Source organism: Euphorbia lathyris, chromosome 3 (genome assembly GCF_963576675.1).
Source record: "Euphorbia lathyris chromosome 3, ddEupLath1.1, whole genome shotgun sequence".
In the NCBI taxonomy this organism is placed as follows: Eukaryota; Viridiplantae; Streptophyta; class Magnoliopsida; order Malpighiales; family Euphorbiaceae; genus Euphorbia; species Euphorbia lathyris.
This window is the reverse complement of record NC_088912.1, coordinates 29,665,073-29,672,899: the sequence shown is the minus strand read 5'-3', so window position 1 is coordinate 29,672,899 and position 7,827 is coordinate 29,665,073. Positions and strand designations below refer to the sequence as shown.

The 7,827-nt window shown below is 35.8% G+C and overlaps 1 non-coding gene across 1 annotated transcript; it reads left to right on the top strand.

Annotated features, from left to right (window-relative positions):
* The first annotated feature begins 7,406 nt into the window (after positions 1–7,406).
* LOC136225144 (small nucleolar RNA R71) lies at positions 7,407–7,513 on the top strand. Its single transcript, XR_010686876.1, has one exon. It is a non-coding gene; the product is annotated as a small nucleolar RNA R71 (small nucleolar RNA).
* Positions 7,514–7,827: the final 314 nt, after the last annotated feature.

Below are 7,827 nucleotides of genomic sequence, written 5' to 3'. Positions count from 1 at the left end.
AAATGTTTGAAACGAGCGGCTTCTTCCTCCGAAGCGATGTCAAAATAAGCTCCACATTGAACCCGAAGGCGATTAGCTTCCGTAACAGCGAGCTTGTTACCAACACGCTTAGTCCTAACCATGGTGATGGTGTTTAGTGTTTTTAGGGTTTGAGAAGAAGAAGAAGAAGAAAAAGGAATTGAGAGAAAGAGTAAAGCTAGAAGATGAGTTTGGGGTTTGGAATATGGAAGTGATTGAAATAGAAAAGGGGATAAAATTGGAGTGAATAGATTGGGAAGAGTAAAAGTAGGTTTTTGTGGAAGAGTTTGGAGTAAGGGATTGGGTAAAAATAGAGGTGATGTGAGGTTTGTGTAAGAGGTAGGTTTATATAGGGTTGTATAGGTAGGTGTATAGGTAGAATAGGAATAGGAATAGGCAAAATTTGGTGTCAAAATCGGATTCAAAAGGGCATAAATTACGCGTGTCGCGACCGCGAATAGCAAAGCCGCGGCCGCGGCCGCGGCACACGATTTTCAGGGAATTTTGCCCCTGAAATTCGTCCATTGTTTGCTGCTCATACCGAGAATTATTAATTCTCGATAGAGAATTGGTAAAAATGGTCTATTTTGGTGCCTTTTGACATGGGTTGTGCAATTTTGTTGAAGATTTGGTTCCTGAACTTAATATAAAGTGTCCCTGCACTTAAAAACTAAAAGAAATGACATTAATTGCAAGAAAAACCAAAGGTTTACCCTTAATAAATTGAATTAAAGTGGAATAAATTGGTTTATGAATAATTAATGAAACTTAAATTGTCATTTATTCATATAAGTTAAAAGAATCATATTAAATGCATAATAAGTGCATATAAATATATATTAATGATAGGAACTTAGTCACTTGAATGAATTAATGGTTTAAACTTAATGAATGAAGTTTGTGAAAATTGGATTAAGTGTGAATATATGTTTTAATTAAGAAAACCATGATTTAGTCAACATTATAGATTTTATATAGATTTAACCATGATTATATAAGAAATGTAATAAAACATATATCTAACCTTGTAAAAATAAAAAAATGAACTAAAATGAAATAGAACTTTATTGAATAAAACAAACTATAAAAACAAAGAATGAAATGAAATAATACAAAAACACACAAAACATTTACAGAAAGAAAACCTATAACCCTAAACTATTCTATATACTCATCCCTATCAAGTGGGATATTTCTGGCCTTAATACGATCAATTTGAAACTGCACGAAAGTTTCACGTTCCGGTGCAGACAGAAAGTGAGGCCCTGATCGAAAGACACGTTTTACAAGTCCTTCGTGCTCGAGAAACTCATAGTCAATTGTCGGGAAGAATTCATCATCACTCCAGGGAACATCAATGGCACCCTTTGTACCGAGAATTATTCCACAGATTATATTGCCGAACCCAATCTTCTTATCCTTGGATCGAGAAGCGGCGACAAGACCCTCCATCAGAATCTTTGAAGAATCTACTGCATTTCCCTGGAATATATCTCCAAGGACATAAAGATCTATGTCACGGACCACACTACTGAATGTGCGACCGAATAAACTGTGACACATGAATTTGTGCAGATACAGCATGGAGTTGGAGCGAAAAGAGTGATTATAGGCGAGTTTTGAATTGAATCGCCAGAATCCAGTGAGCATTCTCCAAACATCCGTGGATGTCATGTCTCTTCCAGGATGACGTTTGATTGTATCCCTCGGGGGAAAACCAAACCAAGCATGCAACTCAGGATCGCCGAAAGTGAAGATTTCGCCTTCTCGACGAAAACTGAGACGTACTCGTCGTTTATTAGTGAAACGCACGGTACAAAAGAATTCGAGTATCCAGTCGCCTATTATTGGAAATCGCATTTTGGCGAATTTTGTCCACCCTAAACGTTCCATATAGCGGCTCATGTCATCACTAATTCCAAGTTGGTTGTTAAGGAATTCATCCATATACAACATTCCGGTGAAGAATTTGTAACGGAGATTCCAATAACGCCTACCTTCATCGTGGTTGAAGATAGGAAAAGGCGCCCCATATCGCTTAGATAAGTCTGGGCGTTTGTTGCTTGAGGCAGCCTTGTGCCTTGAAGTGTTGTATTTGGTAGGCATGGTGCAAAGTTTGTGTTACTTTAGCAAAGAACGGTGTTTGCGAAGAAAAAGCAGAGTTTTGACAAAAATGAAATGAATCGTAACAGAACTTGAATCCTCTAGGATTAATTTATAAGAGTTTAAGATGAAAAGAGGTATTGTTTTAATTATGAAAAGGTATAAATTACACCTTTCGGGAATGAAGAAACTTAAGGTTTCGATTGTCAAGAGGTACGTTGAAGGGGTTAGAATGTTTCAGACCTGATAGCGCAGGAAACACGCGTGTCGCGACCGAGAATGGCTAAGCCGCGGTCGCGACACGCTGATTTCCTTGCGGAAATCAGGCATCGAAGCTACCTCCCGATTCACGGTAGAGAATTTAAAATTCTCGGTATGAACAGAGAAATCCGAACCTGTTTGGACTATTTTTAAAAAGGGAATTCTCGGCAGGGAATTCTAAATTCTCGGCAGAGAATTTCCTGAAACTTCAAATTCATCTTAATTTCTAAAAATTAAATCCAAAATCATGAAATAAAAATATTTTATGTTTTTAAAGCATAACATAAAGTCATCTAATCATAAAATTTGCATTTTGAAAAATAAAATAAAATAAATAAAATAAAATAAACAAAAATATAAAAAGCAATAAAACAAAATAAACTGTGTAAGAAAAACTGAGTAATTTATACGTCAGACAATCTTGTTACGAACTCAATTCCTAGTTGGGAAATATTTTCGTAATAGATTTTACATCGATTACCATTAACTTTGAATCGAACTCCGGTAGGACCTTCCAGTTCTAACGAACCATAATCGAACGTTTTGACGACTAAATATGGTCCTATCCATCTGGACTTAAGTTTTCCTGGAAATAAACGAAGTCGTGAATTAAATAACAGCACTTTATCCCCAACATTAAAGTGTTTAACTTTAATTTTGGCATCGTGCCATTTTTTCACTTTTTCTTTATAAATCTTTGCATTTTCGTAAGATAGATGTCGTAACTCATCTAACTCATTTAAGTTGAGCAAACGTTTCTTACCTGCTTGTTGTAAATCAAAGTTAAGTTCCCTAATAGCCCAATAGGCTTTATGTTCTAATTCGACTGGCAAATGACATGCCTTCCCATACACTAAGCGGTACGGAGTCATTCCTATTGGTGTTTTAAATGCAGTACGGTATGTCCATAACGCATTATTGAGTTTACGAGACCAATCTTTTCTAAAAGATGAAACTGTTTTCTCTAGAATCCATTTGAGTTCTCTATTTGATATCTCCGCCTGACCATTTGACTGAGGATGGTATGGCGTTGATACGCGGTGGCGTACTCCATATTTTTTCACAAGCGTTTCAAAACTCTTGTTTATAAAATGAGTACCACCATCACTAACGATGACTCTTGGACAACCAAATCTACAAAATATATCGTCAAGAAAACTAATGACAACTTTAGAATCGTTCGTCGGGGTTGCAATTGCTTCAACCCACTTTGAAACATAATCAACGGCAACTAATATGTAATTTTTACCAAAAGAAGGGGGAAAAGGTCCCATGAAATCTATTCCCCACATATCGAAGACTTCAACTTCTAATATGGTTGTGAGGGGCATCTCATCTTTCCTTCCTAGATCTCCTGTTCTTTGGCATTTATCACAACGAGTAATAAATGAACGGACGTCCTTAAACATCGTAGGCCAAAAGAAACCACTTTCAAATATTCTAGCTGCTGTCTTGTTAGCTCCATTATGTCCTCCATAAGAGCTAGAATGGCATTCCGACATTATGGATTCATACTCATTTTCACCAACGCATCTCCTAATTATCCCGTCACCACAAGTCTTGAACAAAAAAGGATCTTCCCAAAAATATTGTTTAATATCGAAGAAAAATTTCTTCTTTTGTTGGAAATCTAATCCTTCCGGAACAATATTAGCTGCAAGATAATAAGCAATATCTGCATACCATGGTGACATGGCACTTTTTATTTGATAGAGGTGTTCATCAGGGAAATCATCTCGTATACCGATAGTTTCACCTATAGGACCGTTTTCATCTTCAAGTCTCGATAGATGATCGGCGACAAGGTTTTCTACTCCCTTTTTGTCTTTAATTTCTAAATCAAATTCTTGCAATAATAAAACCCATCTAATTAGACGTGGTTTTGCATCCTTTTTAGCAAATAAATATCTTAATGCTGCATGATCAGTATAAATAATAACTTTTGAACCTAATAAATATGACCTAAACTTGTCACATGCAAAAACTACAGCTAACATTTCTTTTTCTGTTGTGGTGTAGTTTAATTGTGCACCAGACAGTGTGTGACTTGAATAATAAATGACATGAAGTTTCTTATCCTTCCTTTGACCTAGAACACATCCGACAGCTAAATCACTTGCATCACACATAATTTCAAAGGGTAAATCCCAATCGGGTTTAGCAATAATAGGTGCACTGACTAAAGCCGTTTTCAATGTTTCGAAAGCTTTAACGCATTCTTCATTAAAATCAAAGGTTGAATCTTTCATGAGTAAATTAGTAAGTGGTTTGGAAATTACAGAAAAATTCTTAATGAATCTTCTGTAAAAACCAGCATGTCCTAAAAATGATCTTACTCCCTTAACAGTAGTTGGAGGGGGTAATTTCTCTATTACTGAGGTTTTTGCTCTATCTACTTCTAATCCTTTTTCAGATATTTTGTGACCTAAAACAATTCCTTCGTCAACCATGAAATGACATTTTTCCCAGTTTAATACCAAATTTGTTTCTTCACACCTAGACAAAACTTTATCCAAGTTTTCTAGGCACGAATCAAAAGAATCTCCATAAACTGAAAAATCGTCCATAAAAACTTCCATGATATCTTCAATGAAATCATTAAAAATCGCAGTCATACAACGTTGAAATGTTGCAGGTGCGTTACATAGACCAAAGGGCATTCTTCTATATGCAAATGTTCCATAAGGACATGTGAAGGTTGTTTTATCTTGGTCATCTGGGTAAATGTATATTTGAAAGAATCCGGAGTAACCATCTAGAAAACAGTAGAAAGCGTGACCAGCTATCCTTTCGATCATTTGATCAATGAAAGGAAGAGGAAAATGATCCTTCCTAGTTGCTTTATTTAGATTTCTATAATCTATACAAACTCTCCAACCAGTGGTGGTTCGTGTGGGTATTAATCACCTTCTTCATTCCTTACAACTGTTATGCCTCCCTTTTTAGGTACACAATGGATTGGACTAACCCATTCACTATCCGAAATAGGGTAGATGATTCCATTGTCCAGAAGTTTAGTAATCTCATTTTTTACTACTTCTTTCATATTCGGATTTAGGCGTCTTTGCCTATCCGCTTTAGGTGGTTTATCTTCTTCTAAGTGAATTCTGTGCATTACAATGCTCGGATTAATACCTTTTAAGTCTGAAATTTGCCAACCTATACTTACTATCCTATTTCTAACAACTTCTTTCAATTTCTCTTCTTGGACTTGTGTTAATTTATTAGAGATAATAATAGGTAGAGAATCGCCTTCGCCTAAGAAAGCGTACCTCAAATGACTTGGTAATTCTTTAAGTTCTAATTTAGGTGGAACTATAATTGAAGACGGAACTGGTCCATCTTCTCGAATCAAAGGTTCTGGGTCCTTATCTTCTAGTTCCTCACTCATTATAGGTTCTATTATTTCTTCTTTTTGAACAATGTCATTTACACATTCTTCAATTAAATCAAGTTTCATACAAGCGAAATCCTCCATAGGATATTTCATCGCTTGATTCATATCAAACTCAATCTTATCATCGCCTATTCTTAAAATTACTTTCCCTTCCGACACATCAACTAGAGCACGTCCCGTGTTCATGAACGGTCTACCAAAGATTAGCGGACAGTTTATGTCATAAGCAAAATCTAAAATAACGAAATCGGTAGGAAAAATAAATTTGTCAACTTTAACTAAAACATCCTCAATTATACCATATGGTCTTTTAGTGGTTTGATCCGCTAATTGCAAAATATCTTCTTCTAAGCCTAACTTATTAAAAATAGATAATGGCATCAAGTTAATGCTTGCTTCTAAATCACAGAGACAACTGGGAAATTCAATATCTCCCAATTTACACGGAATGGTAAAACATCCGGGATCCTTGAGTTTTGTGGGCAAATTATTTGACACAATTGAACTACAATCTTCAGTTAGTGAAATGGATGAAATTCCTTGCCAACTGATTTTCTTTGAAATTAAATCTTTAAGGAATTTACCATAATTGGGAATTTGTGTAATCGCATCCATAAATGTTAAATTAATATGCAAATTCTTAAGTTTGTCTAAAAATGTTAAAAGTTGTTTGTCATAGTCCTTATTGCGGACTTTGTGTGGAAAAGGTGGTTTGGGTACAAAAGTTTTTGTACTAGAGTCAATTGGTGCATCTTTTTGTTTTAATGTATCTTCTTTGGGCGTCGGTAAATCAGTTCCAGGTAAGGTCGAATTTCCGGGCATTTCCGGGCCTAAGTAGTTTTTCCCTGAACGAAGAGTGATAGCCTTAACATGCTCTTTCAGATTTTCTTCCGTATGGCTTGGAAGACTTCCCTCTTTGCGGGATGGAATTGATTTAGCGAGTTGTCCAATTTGAATCTCCAAATTATGGATGCTAGATGATTGGTTTTTAATAAGCTGATCGAATTTATTCTCGATCCGTTTAAAACCATCGTCGTGATTACTTATTTTTCCGCTCATAGCATCAATAAATTTGTTGATTTTAGAAGATAAAGTGCTAATCGTATCTCTGGATTGATTTTGATAATTAGTAGTACGATTTTGATTAGCATTAGCATTATTATTATCTCTCCAGTTAAAGTTAGGATGATTTCTCCATCCAGGATTATATGTATTGGAATAAGGGTTATTAGTTTGGTTTTGTCCTTGGACAAAATTTACCTGTTCAATTTCACTCATACCTTCGTAATCCACATCCGTTTGGATTGGTTGACCATTAGGATCACACGGTGCCATAAACCTATCAATTTTGTGCGACAAGGCAGAAAATTGGGCTTGCAACATCGCTAATGGATCAAGATTCATTATACCTTTAACTGATGATGTTGTTGAGGATGATGGTTTCGCTAATGGTACGTGTCCACGTTCCGCGGGCCACATACTACTGTTGATTGCCATTTCCTCCAAAAGTTCTCTTGCTTGGGCAGATGTTTTCTTCATGAATAACCCTCCAGACATAGCGTCCAATGAACCTCTAGTTGTAGGATTTAGTCCATTATAAAATGTTTGCATTAAAAGTTCAGCGGGAAATTGGTGGTGTGGGCATAAACGTTGAAGTTCTTTAAAACGTTCCCAAGATTCATAAAGAGTTTCATTATCATTTTGAGAAAAAGATGTTAACTCTTTAATGACTCTTGCGGTTTTTGCTAAAGGAAATTTTTTTGATAAAAATGCTTGGGCTAATTGCTCCCAAGTCTCAATTGATGCGGCTGGCATAGAAGTTAACCATTCTTTGGCTCGATCCTTCAAAGTAAAAGGAAAAAGGCGAAGTTTGATTGCTTCTGCAGTTACATCAGTAATTTTAAAAGTGTCACAAATTTCTAAGAAATTTGTCAAATGAGTATTAGGATTTTCGTTAGGTAACCCGTAAAATGTTACATTATTTTGCAACATATTAAGCAACGCAGGCTTAATTTCAAAATGATGTGCATTAATTTGGGCTCTAACTA